This window comes from Herpailurus yagouaroundi, unplaced genomic scaffold (genome assembly GCF_014898765.1).
Source record: "Herpailurus yagouaroundi ecotype Mexico unplaced genomic scaffold, PumYag 184, whole genome shotgun sequence".
In the NCBI taxonomy this organism is placed as follows: Eukaryota; Metazoa; Chordata; class Mammalia; order Carnivora; family Felidae; genus Herpailurus; species Herpailurus yagouaroundi.
The window spans coordinates 10,647,582-10,662,959 of record NW_024412415.1 but is presented as its reverse complement, the minus strand read 5'-3'; the positions used below and the strand labels follow the sequence as shown (position 1 = coordinate 10,662,959).

Genomic DNA, 15,378 nt, shown 5'->3' with positions numbered 1-15,378 from the left:
CACTCCTTTGGTACCGTTGTTGGAGTCAGAATTCACTGGGGGAAACACTAACTTAATTGCCAAACTTTATCTCTCCTTCCTTCAGCACACCTGCAAAGTGCTTATCATAATGGGAATTATGCGTGTTCCAAGGAGAGGCTATCCTTGTGAATTAGCCAATTAGCCAGTGTTCCCTATCTTATCTTTCATTCCCAAGCCTATGAATTTTCTTTTCCAAGTACTGACACCATTTGTGAGCTTGTAAATTGAAATGTATGTATTTCTTTGCTTGACATCTCACCACTGCATAATATGACCTTCAGCTATGCTCTCAGGAAGTGATTATATATGTCTGGGTTTAAAAAAAAAATCTGCATACTGGATGTGGAAACTGATTTTTTTTTAAACAAATTTAAAAAAACCTCCCATCTCAGTGTTTCTTGGCACATGAAACAAGGTAGTTTTCAACAGAAATAAAAGAACACTGGAATGAAATTTGTACAAAGCATGTTTCTGAAAAGTCAGCACATTTGGCTGTCAATTATGGACAAAATCCATAATTGACCAGAGATAAAACACTGGTTCCTCCAGGGAGGAAGACTGTCGCATAGCAAGAATCCTGGCTGACCTAGAATATTTCAGTATATGGAGTGGAGGGGATCTCACCACCAGAAAAGTCACCTGAGAATATTTTTTTTAAATACATTTGTTTGGTTTTTGCCATTGCAGATTTATTCTTGATTCATGGGTAAGAGTGTATTTGAAGATTTGTTGCAACCTTGAAACTCACTTTTCCTCTGTGTTCTGATGTGGGCTAGTGGAGGATGGGGCGACTTTATTTTATAGAGTTAACATGAGCAAGAAAAAACATTGTGCGAAACTTTGGTCTTAAGAATGACCATTTATGAAGTTAAATTGTTATATTTTCCCCAAAGTGCCAAGAAACTAAAGAATTTATGAGAAAAGCAGATTTCAGAGTAATTTTAAAATCTGTTGCCATTTTGGTGCACCTGGGTGGCTCAGTCAGTTAAGCTTCTGACTTCAGCTCCGGTCATGATCTCATGGATCATGAGTTTGAGCCCCGTGTCAGGCTCTGTGCTGACAGCTCAGAGCCTGGAGCCTGCTTTGGATTCTGTGTCACCCTCTCTTTCTGCCCCTCCCTGCTCATGATCTGTCTCTCTCTGTCTCTCAAAAATAAATAAACGTTAAAAAAAAAAAAAGTCTAATGCCATTTCTTGAATCATGAAACGCTTTAGGATATTGGTGTTGACGTTTTGGGTTCACTTTCCTTCCTCCTTGTCCTCTGAGGCTGTGCATATGCAGCAGATGGACCAGATTGCGGCACAGCTGACCCATTAATTTTGACCATATTCATTATTAGAAACTTCCATTGGTTGTGCGGCAATTCACATCAGCCACAAAGATGGCCACAGTGAATGCATTTTCAGTACCTTATAGGCTATTCATTTATGGCACAAGAAACAAAGGTAAAATGTCAGTTAAGAATTCTGTTTGAGGAGGGATATAAATCAGCTTGAGCATAATCTTTGCATATCTAGTAATTTTTTTCATTAATCCTCTGGGTTCTTAAGCTCAGAGAAAGAATCTCAAAGGATCTTAGTAAATGTGAAATGTATTATAAATAAAGGAATGGACCAGAGTTCATTCTTGTCTGTGAAAGAATATAACTAATGACTTCTTTGTGTTTATTATTACTGGCTTGTTGATGGATTCCACCTAACAGTTTCTTTGTTTTCTGGAACAGACAAGTGAAGATCTCTTAAAGAATCAGAGTGCTTTTTGTTGTATTAGTACAGTGATCTTTGTGGTAACACATACTTTCCTAAGTTTGTATTTGAGGATTTTAAGCAGTCAGTAAAGGCAGAAATTAAAGGAGAGAAAATCCAGAACAAGCTGTTCAAAACTAATCAGTAGGAAATTATGTAAACTTAATTAACTAGGGCACCAGGGAAAGGCTATAGAGTATAATGAAATATTTTTGAAATGAGGCAAAGCAGCCAAACTAAAACAGGGTTAGTTGAAGTGTTTCCAAAAGGAAGGGAGGGAATATCCTCCCTGCCTAGGGAGCACTGCTTGACCTTGTGCCGTATTTTTGGCTGTGAAACTATGAGCCAGGATTCTCAGGAGGGGGTGGGTATACAAGGAGAGTGTGGAGTTGAGTAAACCAAAAAAGTAGCAAGTTCTAGCTTCCACTTTTTTTTTTAAATGTATTTATTTATTTTGAGAGAGAGCAAACAATCTGGGGAGGGGCAGAGAGAGAAAGAAGCCCAAGCAGGTTCTGCGCTGTCAATGCAGAGCCAGACAAGGGATTAAACTCATGAACTGTGAGATCATGACCTGAGCCAAAATTGAGAGTCAAAATCGAGTGGCTCACTGACTGAGCCACCCTGACCCCCCTGGCTTGCACTTTTTATTGGATGATGTTCATGTAGTAAAATGGATTCTGAAATACAGACATTATGGTCTAGCTGCAAACCTCTGACCTCTCATTTACAAATGAGCCAAAATGATTAGCCAGGTTTTAGAATAAATCTATAAATGTCAGGTCTAGGTACACCAGATGGAAAAAGACTGAAGGTTCTCTGTCTTGTGCTCAGATTCAGTTCAATTTTTTAAATTCCTACTTACATACTTTATTTTTTTTAACTTTTAAGATTTTAGGGGCGCCTGGGTGGCGCAGTCGGTTAAGCGTCCGACTTCAGCCAGGTCACGATCTCGCGGTCCGGGAGTTCGAGCCCCGCGTTGGGCTCTGGGCTGATGGCTCGGAGCCTGGAGCCTGTTTCCGATTCTGTGTCTCCCTCTCTCTCTCTGCCCCTCCCCCGTTCATGCTCTGTCTCTCTCTGTCCCAAAAATAAATAAAAAAACGTTGAAAAAAAAATTAAAAAAAAAAGATTTTAATTATAGCTAGTTAATATAATAAACTAAACATTGGTTTCAGGTATACAATATAGTGATTCAATACTTCCATACAATGCCTGGTGCTCATCACAAGTGCACTCCTTAATCCCCATCACCTATTTAAGCCATTCTCCCACCCACCTCCTGTCTGGTAGCCATCAGTTTGTTCTCTATAGCTAAGAGTCAGTTTTTGGGCACCTGGGTGGCTCAGTTGGTTAAGAGTCCGACTTTAGCTCAGGTCATGATCTCATGGTACATGGGTTCAGGCCCTGCGTCGGGCTCTGTGCTGACAGCTCAGAGGCTGGAGTCTGTTTCAGATTCTGTGTCTCCCTCTCTCTGCCCCTCCCCTGCTCTATCTCTCTTCCAATAAATAAATAAATAAATAAATAAATAAATAAATAAATAAATAAAGTTAAGAGTCAGTTTCTTAATTTGTCTCTTTTTCTCACCTTTTTCTCCCTTTGCTCATTTGTTTCTTAAATTCCACATAAGAGTGAAATTATATGTTACAGTAAAACCTTGTTTTGTGAGCATAATTCTTTCCTGAAACGTGTATAATCCAAAGCACTTGTATATCAAGGCAAATTTCTCCATAAGAAATACTGGAAACTCAAATGATTCGTTCCGCTATTCGTATAAATATGATTACAATACTGTAATATAATACAAAATACTAAAGAAAAGACAAAATATAAAGAAAAATAAATTAACCTGCACTTACCTTTGGAAACCTTCATGGCTGGTGTGAGGGAGACAAGAGAGAGGAGGGTTATTGAATAGGATGACTTTCACTGTCACTCACAGAATCACTGCTATCTACTGGCTCAATGGAATCTTTTTCTTTTTGTGCAACTTTAACAAGGAACCTATCCAATGACACTTGTTTTTGCCTTCTTTTGAGGATTTTGTGGAAATGTGACATTGCATTGTCGTTAAAGAGATTCATCGCTCGCACTGCTACAGCCTTATTTGGGTGGCTCTTTTCTACAAAATTTTGCACTGTTTCTCACATTTTACACATCTCCCTAATCTCATTTGAAGTGAGGGATTCCTCTGCCTTTTTCTCATCCTCTGTAGTCCAGATGCAGACGTAGACTTCTAATAAAATCTTGCAATTTTGGCCACTTACATACCTCATTCATACTTCTCATTGTTTTCCTTCTTAACTTCCACTGGAATCATCTCCTTTTTCTTACTGCCTTTATTTTTAACCCTTTTCTGCATGGGGGCCATTGTCTACACTCCCTTGGATGTTGACTATAGTACAGTATTAATAAACTCTTGTCATATACTGAATTTAATATAAATGGCAATAAGGCAGCAAAGGGTCTATATCTGCAGGCAGCCTGACCTAGAATGAAGCAAAGCAATCACCCACAATCCTGCAGCATGCACACATGAGAGAAGAATCATTGGCTCAGTTGTGATCATGTGACGTTTGGCATCATGTACTACTCGTGTTGCAAGACATCACTCATTTATCAGTTAAAATTTGTTAGAAACATTTGCTTGTCTTGTGGAACACTCACAGAACAAGTTACTTGCAATCCAAGGTTTTACTGTATTTGTCTTTCTCTGATTGACTTATTTTGCTTAGAATTGTACTCTCTAGCTCTATCCCTATTGTTGTAAATGGCAAGATTTCATTTTAATGGATGAATAATACTCCATTGTGTGTACACACACACACACCCCGCATCTTCTTTATCCATTCATCAATCAATGGATACTTGGGCTCCTTCCATAATTTGACTATTGTAAATGATACATAGAGATGCATGTATCCCTTTGGATTAGTGTTTTCATATTCCTTGATTAAATACCCAATAGTATGTATGATTGCTGGATCATTTTTTTAACTTTCTGAGGAACCTCCATACTGTTGCCACGGTAGCTGTATCAATTTGCATTCCAACCAACAGTGCACAAAGATTCCTTTTTCTCCATATCCTTACCAACACTTGTTTCTTGTGTTGTTGATTTTAGCCATTCTAACAGGTATGAGGTGATATTGTAGTTTTGATTTGCATTTCCCTGATGATGAGTGATGTTGAACATCTTTGCATGTGTCTATTGGCCATCTGGATGTTGTCTGTGTAGAAATGTCTGTTCATATCTTCTGCCCATTTTTTAATTGGATTATTTGTTTTTGGGGTGTTGAGTTGTATGAGTTCTTTATATATTTTGGATACTAATCTTTTATTGGATCCATCATTTGCAAATATCTTCTGTCACTCTGGGACATGCTCTGAGATGAGGGAATAAGCTCCCCACTGTGTGTCCCACGTGTTCTTCAGATTGCTGTTTCCACACTGTATGTCCACACGTTGTTTACCTTTCTTTTCTGTAAGATCAGGGCAATGCCCTCCTGGCTCTGTCCCAGCCGTGCCCACTGACGTTTAAAACACCAGGCTTTGGGGCGCCTGGGTGGCTCAGTCGGTTAGGTGTCCCACTTCGGCTCAAGTCATGATCTCACAGTTCTCGTGGGTTCGAGCCCTGCATTGCGCTCTGTGCTGACAGCTCGGAGCCTGGAGCCTGCTTCCGATTCTGTGTCTCCCTCTCTCTCTGCCCCTCCCCCACTTGTGCTCTGTCTCTCTCTGTGTCTCAAAAATAAATAAATGTAAAAATTAAAAAAAATTTTTTTTGAACACCAGGCTTTAAGGTGCACCTGGGTGGCTCAGTTGGTGACTTCGGCTCAGGTCATGATCTCACAGTTCCTGAGTTCAAGTCCTGCATTGGGCTCTGTGCTGACAGCTCGGAGCATAGAGCCTGCTTCAGATTCTGTCTGACAGATTCTGTCCCCTACTTGCACTCTGTCTCTCTCAAAAATAAATAAACATTAAAACAACAGGCTTTAAGCCCTGCTGGTTGCAAGAAGTCACGAAATTTGGGCCCTCTCACTTTCCAAGCCAACTGCTATGGGGATTCTTTTTCCTGTGTGCTCCTCTCTGTCTCTTGCCCTTCTCTATGACAACGGCTCCCTCCCCACCACAGCAGCCATGGTCTGTTTCCCTCAAACTGTGTCTCCACACTTGCTACCTTCTTCATTGTGGCCTCTTTTCTACCTCTACTTGTGGAGTTTGTTCTGCCACTCTTCAAGTCAATTTCTGGGGTATTTAGGATAGATAGTTACCTAGATATGTTTGCGTGGGAGGTGAACCTAGGGTCCTCCTACTCCACCATCAATCTTTCCCAGTTCAATTTTTATAAATACCTGTTAGATACCTATTAGAGGTGTTGTCCTAATGCTGCATAGGACACATAGATGAGTAAGGTATTCATTCCATTGCCCTTTAAAAGCTTACACTCTGGGGGCATCTGGCTTGGCTCAGTCAGTAAAGCATGTGACTCTGCATCTCAGGGTTATAAATTAGAGCACCATAACCATGCCAGGCAGTGATGCAAAATAATACTCCTATGTACAAAGCTCTTAAATGTCTATCACTAGTCCTATCTTCTGTCTTGAACCCCAGATCTGAGTCGTCCACTGCTTGTTGGACCTCTCCCATCAACTCTTTTCCCTAATTTTAAAATTCGTGATAAAATACATGTAACATAAAACTTAACAACCTTGCCCATTAAAAAAAATTATTTTAGGGAGAGAGCATGTGTGTGGGGGAGAAGGGCGGAGGGAAGGAGGGATGGAGGGAGGGAGGGAGAGAGAGAGAGAGAGAGAGAGGATATCAAGCAGTCTCCACACTCCATGCAGAGCCCAGCGGAGGACTCAGTCCCTCTACAGGGCTTGATCCCATGACCCTGTAATCATGACCTGAGCCAAAATCAAGAGTTGGACGCTCAACTGATGGAGCCACCCAGGCGCCCCCCCCCCACCTTGACCATTTTTCAGTGTATGGTTCATTAATATTAAATACATTCATAATGTTGTACAACCATCACCACTGTCAATCTCTGTGTGAATTTTAGGACACCGACATGCCATTACTTACAATCACTGAACTGTTTTATAGTAAGCCCTCTTTGATATTTTTATACAAAATCTTTTTTTGAGATAATCCTCTCCAGCTTATTTGAATTTTCGGTAAATGGTAGGGTCTGATCATTTAAGCCAATGTAAGGCTACATGGTGTTCTTTAAACCCTTAGGAAAAAAACAGTTACAGGATATAGGTTTTGGAAAATATAGTTCCTTTCTACAGTAAAAGGGAGAAAAACCACATCCAAAAAGCCAGTTACCATGCCTTTTGACTTTCAAAAAAAAAAAAACCTAGTTGGAAAATAATCACCATTTGCCCTTAGAAAATAAAAGATTTTAAGTCTGCTCTTGCCCCTCTGCCCCTGCCATTCTGCTCCTGTTTTCTCAATAATCTTATTTTTTGCTTTGCAAATGGATAGCTTAGGGGATTTTCTGCCATAGTATATAACATATGCATGTACTATATAAGCTAGAAAATTAACCTAAATCTTCACTGGCTACCTTTTTTTGTTTAAGGATACATAAATCATGATAACTTTAAAACTTTCTCATCTTCATAACCTTCATGAAACCTAGCATAGGCTTACTTTCCATAGCAGATATTTTATAATTATTTCCTAATGAAATTTAAAAATTTCCATGCCCACTTTTCCGTGTCCAGTAATAGGCAGTATTTGAAGAAACCTTTTTTCACTTAGTTACTTTAATACATCTAGCCACTTAGTTTTCCCCCTTCTCTGTTCAAAGGAAGAGTACTTACTATATTTGTTAGTGATGATCACATTTTAAAATTTTCTAGACTCTGTTGAGTCATTTTGGTTAAAAAGTGAGAAGTTAATATTTTCCTATCAATATTTTCACTTATTTGAATCATCAAATGTCTTTTGGCCTTGAACTTGAGCTTGCTGCACTGTCTTTTTTTTTTTAATCTTGCAGTTACTTATCTGAGCATTTACTTTGTGGTACAGTATATGTAAGAAATGATTTGCATCCCCTCTAGCACGTAGAGTAAAATCAGATCTATCCTGGGAAAATGGTGGAGTGTTAGAGTCCAGCTATGGTGTCTTCCTTTGGGTTAAGCCTGACTACCTACAGACTTCACACTCACAGTTAGACAAGGTAAATCTTCATAGGGTTTGATGTGAAAGTTTAATCTTGCCAGCTTTCTCCTGAAGTTAGTCACTAATCTACTACAGAATATCATTTGCTCATAAAAGGCGACAACCACATCAGTTTTACATGATTAGTTTCCAGTAAGTTCCAAATTATGTGGATATTTACTACTATCTAATTGATATATTTAAGACAGTCTGTTAGCTATGAAGTCCAATTTGGCCATTTGAATTTTTTATGATAAGTTATTGCAAAATAGTTGATGGGCTCACTGCATGGTTGATCTAGTTTGGCTACAATAGCAGTGGGAAAAGGCAAAAATGAATGAGAAATTATTCATTTTACCATGTTATAGAGCTCAGTACAAGAAACATACAATACCTCATTTTTTTGAAAGAACACATTTAAATACTTCCCATGAATATATTTAAGGTTATTCCTTAACATTCAAATAGAGATCATGTGTAGGTTGTTTTTCAAAGATGTGAATGACTCCTTTAAAATATGTGTGATGGTTCCTCATATAAGTGTCCAAGAATGGCTCATCCATGTGAAAACACGTTCTTGCCCCAAAATCAGAGGACTGAGGGACTTGCTGAGTGCATACTGACTGGGCGATCATTGCTTAAAGCTTGATTAAATCCTCTGGATCATAGAAAATCTCCAATTTTAGCAAAACCCAAGTGAATGGGGTTTTTGTCACTGAAGTTTGCTTTATCATGATTGCCACCAAGTATCACTTAACATCAATAACATGTGACAGTGTAAGAGAACTAAGTGTGTAGAAACTCTGTGCTGTAGAGATTTGAGGCCACTCCTCCAATTTGCTTGATGAATTTAGACATGTGTCACTTTTATCATAGGCTTATAGAAACAGTACCCTACCCAAATTCAAGCTATGTGTAGATTCATAAAGGATTCCTTGTCCTTTTAGTATGGAATAATTCCAAACTCTTTATTTGCTATTTTTCTCTTTCCATATGAAATTGGATGTGTTAGTGCTTCTTGGAAAACTTGGTTCCAAGAAAAGTAACTCAGAAATGTGATATCTCTTAGTGGTTAAAAGTGGTCAAGGGCACAAGCTTTGGAATTAGATCTGTGTTCAAGTCCCAACTCTGTCACTTCTGTAGTTTCAAATGGTGCTAATCATAGTACCCAGCCTCATAAGATTATGGTAAAGATTAAATGAGATACTGAAAAAACGCTTATCTGTTCAATCTGGCACAAAGTGAGTACTCAAGGCAGTTGTTACTGTTATAAATCATTGTTTCTTCATATAAAAACAGTATGCTTTTGCAAATTTTCAAAAATTTTGGAAATATTATAAAGAAACTCTTAATTGTTCCTATCACACTATGCCAGAGATAGTAATTGATATAGGATATGGCAGAATGTGTCCTTTTTAGAAAATAGCTACATAGTATTCTCTCATGGATACACCACAATTTATTAACCAAATCCCTATTGTTGGACTATTATTTCTATAAAAAAAATAGATTTTCCTATTATTTGAGGATGAACATTTGTGTTTATAAGTCTTTATATATATATATTTGATTATTGCTTTAAAATAAATGCCCTTAAAGTAGAATTACTGAGTCAGTTGTTACAAGCATTGTAAAATTTTTGGCACAAATAGCCAAAATGCCCAATATAAAAGTTGTGCCAAAAACAGTATTGCCTTTCTAAACTTTGCCAATTTAATATATCAGAAATGGCCTTTTGTCATTTTTTTGCAGCCTTGTATAGTTTTGATTAATATTTTTGATGATTAATGCAATTGAATGTTTTCCTCCTATATTTAAGAATGTGTAAAGAAATTCCCATTTCTCTGTAATGATTTTTCTCAAACAGAACCTCAGCCATTCTAGTAATATTTCCTGTCCCAGAATAGTACACCATAGTTCCTAGGAAGAAAAGGGAAAATAGTTGTGTGTGTGTTCTAAGTAGAGGGTACCTTCTTTGATTGACTTGAATGTTAAGCCATGATAGGTAATGACAGTTGACTCCTAAACTGTGTTCAGTTACCCATTGACATGGATATGCTGTAACCTGTCATCTTTGGCTTATAGATCTCCCCAGGAATAATGTTCCGCGACAGTGAGCAAAAGAAATGTTTTCTGGGGAAAGAATCAGGACAAGAATGTTGTGATTTCAGACATCACAACTTTTCTCTACAGCAGTCTATATCCAAGAGCAAATATGTGCCAGCCATGTAGATGAGTTGGGTATTTCTAAGAGTATATGTAACGGCTAGAATTGAGATTTCTGGTAACAAGCATGGGCTACTCTCAGATAACCTATTTCTGGGCATCTCAGACTGAGAGATGACTTGACGAGGAATTGTTTCACACCCAGAGACTGGGAAACCTTTGTACTGGTTCATAGAGCTTTTCATTTTTCAGATTATTTCCTTCTGCCTGTTGGGACTTGTGTTTTCACAAGTTCCTACTCTCGTACCAGGGGAGTGAATAATTGAATTTAGACAGTTGGTTTTTGAGTTGGCTCACTCCTTTCCGTATGGAATTTCTATGGAAGAAATGGGTCTAAAAGGGAACATGCAGGGGAGACAACTCTGAATGCTTAGGTGGATGCATATATACTTGTTTCCTTCGATACAGTGGAACCTATGTAAAAGGAAAGTACTGTCTAAAGAGGATAGTGTTCTGTATTTATACCATCATCTAGGTATATTTGCCATTGAATGTTTTTTATTACAGGTGTCAAAAAAGCAGGTTGGGTCAGAGCTTACTTAAATTAATAGGAGAAATACTTGTTCTTTTATAATACTTAAACTATGTGCTTGGAAATGGAGGCTTAAGAACTTAGATCCTTTAATATCTGTGATAAACTATGGCTATTCAAGGGTTAAGATGCATCTTGTTGGAAGTGATTTATTTATTCTCCATTAAAATTGACACCACTTTAGAATTTGCAATTTGAGGTCTATTTGGTTAAGACCTCATTTCCCATCCGATACTTTAAAATTGTTACTCTCTAAGCCAGGGAGATGACATTTTCTGGGCTGACGAATGATGGCTCTGTATCAAACCAGCAATGTCTAGTAACCTTCCAAGGGCTGTGTGGTTTTTAAGAGATTTATTATGCAGAGACAAGAAGCAAACATGTTCTATTTTATACTATGCAGGACCTAAGAATCATACTTTCCCATCAAGATTCGCTTGTACTGAGGCCTGGACAGAGAAGCTGGCTATTCATCATCCTGAGCTTTTCCAACCCTTGCTATGACCTTAGCCTCAAGAAAGACCCCGATACTCCCATCTCCTGGTTGCTAATGGTATAAGTTCTAGATCTCTGATATGTAGACCTAGGTAGGAATGGTTGGTGATGGCATAAAAACTGACATTATTATGAAAAGCAGGCAGGGAGTTTTGTGCCCTTTGTGAGGAAATTTTAAAAGTTTCTTATAGCCTAACTACAGTTGAGGGGAAAATCATAAATTAAAATAGCACTACCAACAACAAACAACTTTCCCCTTAACATATAGGTAGACCTTCCATATTGCAGATGGAAGGCACCTAAGAGATCATCCCCTTCATTGGACTGTATCATGGACCTCTCAATGTTATCCCTATAACCCTCAGACCTAGAGGAAAACCTTTCACAGGTAAGTACACAGTAATTATTAGCTGAAAATATACTCAGTGATCTAGCTCTGTGATTACCATTTTTTCTTTGCCAAAGATCCTTTTAATAATTTTGTTTCCCGTGGCCTCCAAATTTTGAAAGATTTACTATTCTACATTGATTAAGTAATAATGCATTTGTTTCCTAATTTTATTAAAGCCGAGCAGGACTTCTGGTCAACATGAGGAAAATCATGGTTAGGACCATAACTCCAGCTCAGAAAAAAAAAAAAAAAAAAAGATATGACATTTTATTTAGATGATGTAGCAAATAAGCTTTTTGAAATAAAATTAACATGTAGCCCAATATTACTTTCGTAGGTGGGGGTTCCTATGAGTCTGAGCAGACAGAAAATCAGTAATTTAGTCTCATCAACTCATTTTACAGATATACTTGATAATGCTTCAGGACTAAGGATGCAGTGACTTGTCTGCAAAGCAGACTAATTGTTTCCCATTTTCCAGTTTAGACAATCTTGTTACAATGGATATATAGCCCAGACTTGAAAAAGATATTCTAGAATGAGGCCTTAGGTTCTTGTCTCTTTTTAAAGAATAGATACCATTTGGATTAGTGCTGACTGGAATAGGTTACAGATAGAATCCCATTTTAACAGATACTGTGTTATGTCATTACATATCCCCATGGTCTAGCTCACAGTTCATACTAATGTTTTATTGTTATGGACCACAAAATTCTACCAGGTTAAAAAAGTTTCATAAAAATTGCCATCAGAGAGGACCCATTTTGTCTGTTAAAGGATATGGGTCCCAGAGGAGGGAATGGCTTGAAAGGGGATGTGTCATCAACTTGAGATTAGGCCAAGTGCAGCCATCATGGAGTGACTCTTGTGAACAGTGGGGTCAGTCTGTAAAACCTACAGCGAAAACCAGGAGTGAAACTGTGCAGTGAGACAAGGTCAAGGTTTGAGGGGGGTCAAGATTCTAATGTCCATGTTTTGCTTTTTTGCTCTTGTGAACATGTCAGCATGGTAATAGGTGGTCAGTAAAGTTTGACTGTCAAAATAATAATAATAATCAAAAATCCCTATGCATTTAGAGAATATAGAGGAAATCATGCAACAGGGAGAGAAATACCAAGATTTACCTGAAAGAGGAAATTTTTACTGTTTTTTATTTTGATTTTTAATGTTTTTTAAAATGTTTATTTTGAGAGAGAGAGAGAGAAGCAGGGAAAGGGCAAAGAGAGAAGGAGAGAGAGAATCCCTTCTGTGCTGTCAGTGCAGAGCCTCACATGGGGCTCAACCTTAAAAACTGAGACATCATGACCTCAGCCAAAATCAAGAGTCAGATGCTTAACTGATTGAGCCACCCAGGCACTGCTATTTTTGTCATTTTAAAGATTTTATCAAGGTATAATTTATAGATAATAAGCACAGACTATTTTTTTGTTAACAAAAATTTGGGACATTTTTAGCTTTGAAAGGGACAGTATCTGACATTTACAATCATAATCCAGTTAGTGAAATGAACTTCTTAGAACTTGAACACAGTCATATGGATGTTAATTAGTATGACATAAAGGAATGTAACATGGTAAATTCTGGAGTCCTACAAAAGGAAAACCACTGAGCTTTTCAATGGAAGTTTTTATAATGGAGACAAGCAATAACTAATTCTAAAGCTTTTTAAAACTTGTTAAATTGTCTATGACAGTAAATTTCCATAATAATCTTTACCTTCTTCACCTCAGGAGGACAGGTAGTTTAGCTATGTTTAAAATACCCTATTTAGCTATCTACACATTCAATGCAATCCCAATCAAAATTACACCAGCATTCTTCTTGAAGCTAGAACAAGCAATCCTAAAATTTGTGTGGAACCACAAAAGACCCCGAATAGCCAAAGTAATATTGAAGAAGAAGACCAAAGTGGGAGGCATCACAATCCCAGACTTTAGCCTCTACTACAAAGCTGTCATCATCAAGACAGCATGGTATTAGTACAAAAACAGACACATAGACTAATGGAATAGAATAGAGACTCCAGAATTGGACCCACAAACGTATGGCCAACTCATCTTTGACAAAGCAGGAAAGAATATCCAACGGAAAAAAGACAGTCTCTTTAACAAATGGTGCTGGGAGAACTGGACAGCAACATGCAGAAGAATGAAACTAGACCACTTTCTTACACCATTCACAAAAATAAACTCAAAATGGATAAAGGACCCGAAAGTGAGACAGGAAACCATCAAAACCCTAGAGGAGAAAGCAGGGAAAAACCTCTCTGACCTCAGCCGCAGCAACTTCTTACTCGACACATCTCCGAAGGCAAGGGAATTAAAAGCAAAAATGAACTACTGGGACCTCATGAAGACAAAAGCTTCTGCACCGCAAAGGAAACAATCAACAAAACTAAAAGGCAACCAACAGAATAGGAAAAGATATTTGCAAATAACATATGGGACAAAGGGCTAGTATCCAAAATCTATAAAGAACTCACCAAACTCCACACCTGAAAAACAAATAATCCAGTGAAGAAATGGGCAGAAAACATGAATAGACACTTCTCTAAAGAAGACATCCGGATGGCCAACAGGTACATGAAAAGATGCTCAACGTCGCTCCTCATCAGGGAAATACAAATCAAAACCACGCTCAGATACCACCTCACACCAGAGTAGCTAAAATGAACAAATCAGGAGACTATAGAGAGGATGTGGAGAAACGGGAACCCGCTTGCCACTGTTGGTGGGAATGCAAACTGGTGCAGCCTGTCTGGAAAACAATGTGGAGGTTCCTCAAAAAATTAAAAATAGATCTACCCTATGACCCAGGAATAGCACTGCTAGGAATTTACCCAAGGGATACAGGAGTGCTGATGTATAGGGGCACTTGTACCCCAATGTTTATAGCAGCACTTTCAATAATAGCCAAATTATGGAAAGAGCCTAAATGTCCATCAACTGATGAATGAATAAAGAAATTGTGGTTTGTATACACAAGGGAATGCTACATGGCAATGAGAAAGAATGAAATATGGCCTTTTGTAACAACGTGAATGGAACTGGAGAGTGTTATGCTGAGTGAAATAAGTCACGCAGAGAAAGACAGATACCATATGTTTTCATTCTTATGTGGATCCTCAGAAACTTAACAGAAGACCATGGGGGAGGGGAAGGGAAAAAAAAAGTTAGAGAGGGAGGGAGGCAAACCATAAGAGACTCTCAAAAACTGAGAATAAACTGAGGGTCGATGGGGAGTGGGAGGGAGGGGAAAGTGGGTGATGGGCATTGAGGAGGGCACCTGTTGGGATGAGCACTGGGTGTTGTATGGAAACCAATTTGACAATAAATTTCATATGAAAAGAAAATAAAATCTCCAATTTAATTAACAAAGGAAAGGCATTCATTACTTGTTATAAATAGAAGAAGGTGCAAATGTTTGCAGAGTGGTATGGATCAGTTCCTCTCCCATCAGGCAGTCCCAACACAGTGAGAGGCATACCCTGCTCTTTGTTTTGACTACTTTATGTCCTGGTTTTAAGATCAGTAAAAGAGAACTAATGAAGTTGAAAGAATCAAAACATGTTTTCAGTTGGTTTGTACATCAGAACTCTTAAGAAATATCTTTAAAAACAATCCAACATTAGGGGTCCCTGGGTGGCTCAGTGAATTAAGCATCTCGACTCCTGATTTAAGCTCAGGTCATGACCTCACCCTCTGTGAGTTTCAGCCCCACATCAGGCTCTGCCCTGACAGTGCAGGACCTGCTTGGGATTCTCTGTCTCCTTTTTTCTCTGCCTCTCTCTCTGTCTCAAAAAT

The 15,378-nt window shown here is 38.3% G+C and overlaps 1 protein-coding gene across 9 annotated transcripts in view; it reads left to right on the top strand.

Moving 5' to 3' along the window:
- The window catches only part of FRMD5 (FERM domain containing 5), a 323,173-nt gene that overhangs the window by 121,998 nt on the left and 185,797 nt on the right, over positions 1–15,378 (top strand). Inside the window, exon 1 of one of the 9 annotated variants that reach the window (XM_040492540.1) lies at positions 10,874–11,572. The exons of the other annotated variants lie outside the window; for them this stretch is intronic. The gene's annotated coding sequence lies outside the window, so the exon portion shown is untranslated. Of the gene's footprint in view, positions 1–10,873; positions 11,573–15,378 lie in introns of those variants that run through there. 9 annotated transcript variants of the gene reach the window in all.